This window comes from Octodon degus, unplaced genomic scaffold, assembly GCF_000260255.1.
Source record: "Octodon degus isolate 3935 unplaced genomic scaffold, OctDeg1.0 scaffold00016, whole genome shotgun sequence".
In the NCBI taxonomy this organism is placed as follows: domain Eukaryota; kingdom Metazoa; phylum Chordata; class Mammalia; order Rodentia; family Octodontidae; genus Octodon; species Octodon degus.
Genome location: NW_004524592.1, coordinates 25130957 through 25133462, shown reverse-complemented (window position 1 = coordinate 25133462; position 2506 = coordinate 25130957).

The following is a 2506-nucleotide window of genomic DNA, read 5'->3' as shown; positions in this document are numbered from 1 at the left end:
GTAAGTATGCTAGCTTGTGTCTGTAAAGGCTAAGGACTATGTTCAGCACAACCATGATAATATCAGGGCAAAAAAAAATTAGCAATGAGTTCTTCAGTTCATAAAACATCTAGTTGGCGTTCAAGTTTTCACTTATCTCAGGTATATCATAATTTTAAGTTCTTTTGAATCAGGATCCAAATAAGGTTATAGCACTGTGTTAGTTAATATAACACCTAAGTCTATTTATGTATTTATTTATTTATTTATTTATTTATTTATTTATTTATTGGTACTGGGGATCAAGCTCAGAACTTCACAGTTGCCAGGTAGGTGCTTATGCCGCTGAGCTATATCCCCCACCCCATGCCTGAGTCTCTCTAAACCTTTAGGTTGCCCCTCCAACTTATGTTTTGTCATACTTTTGTTAGATAAATCATTTCTTTGTTATCCTGATTGCTGGTATCATTTCACATGTTTCTATATTTGAACTATGAACTATGACATCTATACTTGAACTATGTTCTTGCCAAAACATTTTTGTGTGGCAAATTTTCTTCTTTCACCAGGAAGACAAATCCTGTTTATCTCTTTGTGCTGTGAGGTGTCATTGATGCTCACAGCCTAAATCTATTAGGCAGTTTTATTGCCAAAATGTTACTTACTGTACAAAGGACCCAAATATGGACAAATGGACATCGTGGTTCACAGAGGCATTCATAATTTACCTTTCTATTAACCTTAACAAAAGGAAAGTTATTGTTTTTATTATTTCCAATCCTTGGCCAGCCTCAGACTCCCGAAACTCTGTGGACTACACTTCAAGATCCAGTCCAACACAGTCCACTGCCCTAATGTACTGAGATGCGCATGCTGGTGAAAGCCAGAGCTCAGCCGCCCTTGAAATTCCTGCACAGTGAGGAGTGGAGGCTGGGGTGTAGGGAGAGACACATGCAGAGAGGATGAAGGGGAGACGACTCCTGCACCCCAACAGAAAGCTGAAATGTATTTTCAAGATGGAAATGATGTGGGTAGAAAGTGCTCTCATTCCGTAGAAGATCTTAATTAAAGCGTGATTTTAAAAAAAGTAGGAAACATAAAAAGTAGATATGCATTGTCTATATTAGAAGAAATAGAGGAGCAACCAAGGCAGAATACACCCCACGCCCCATGTTTAGTGTGACAGAGACACTGGCGACAGGCCTTTTAGTTGGAAAGAAATGCAACACTGGCCATGAAAACCAAACAGGCTGAAAGGAAGATTTTGAGAATAAAATACAGTGAAGAGTTAGTAATAAGCCTGGTGTGGGAGAGCAAGCCAGGTGGAAATTATTCAGCATCCTCGGGGAGCAGCTCTGCAATATTTAGTGAGTCCTTCAAATATTAATGTCATTTAACCCAGTTATTTTACTTCTAAGAAGTTATCCTCAGGAAAAATTCTGATTTGAAAAAAAAAAAAATCCCAGTTTGAGTTGTTCAGCATCTGGTTTAAAAGTACGAACATCGGGATGATCGCTTCAACGTGAACGCGGGGCATGACTCAAAACCCACGAAGGACAGTCACAGAAAGTGTTTTATGAAATACTTGATGGCACAGGAGTCATTTTACATCTGTGTGGAGAGGAAATAGGTGACTGAAATATCGCAGTGAGCCCCTGTGCTGGTGACCCACACCCGGTGACACGCCCGGAGAAAAACCATCTTCTGGGAAACAGCAAGCCGCTTGCTCCTGGTGATATGCAGTCTAAAGAGACAGCCACACATGGCAGCCCCGGGACGCTAAGCCTCTAAGTGGCTATGGGCATTTGTTTTCTGCTACTGGGGATTGATATTATTATTATTATTATTATTATTGTTTGGTGGATCCAGGGATTGAATTCAGGCCCGCCCTTGCATTTGACAGGCAAGCACTTATTCTACTGAGCCATCTCCCCAGTCCCCACTACTGGGGATTGAGCTCAGGGCCTTCACATTGAGCTACCTCCCTAACCCATTTTATTTTATTTTTATTTTGTAACACAAAGTCTCTATGTTGGTAAGTTGTGGGGGCTAGACTCAAACTTGTGGCGGTCCTGCCTCAACCTCCCCGAATGCAAAGATTACAGTTGTGGCCTCAGGTGTGGCTGCACATGCGGCTTCTAAGATGCGCATTGTGGTTTTCCCGTGTTTGCCCATAGTTCTCTACTGAGGTGTTGGTGTCGTTCATTATTAATTTCTTAGACTCTTTCCATTAATATATTATTAAAGATAACGATTCTTTTTCACATTTGTGACAAATGTTCTCAGTTTATTTTTATCCTAGAGTTTTATTTACATATCTTTGAGTGATTTTCTTATTGCTTGTAGGTTTTCATCATATATGTAATGCATTTTGCTATAATAAATTCAAATAATATAGACAACATAAAGTACAAGCACGGGGAGGAACAACATGGTACAAAAAATCATTCTGAGGCACAGAACACAAGAACTATGTGACATGGTCTTGCTCACATGCGGACCTAAAATGGGTGATCTCAAGCCTCGT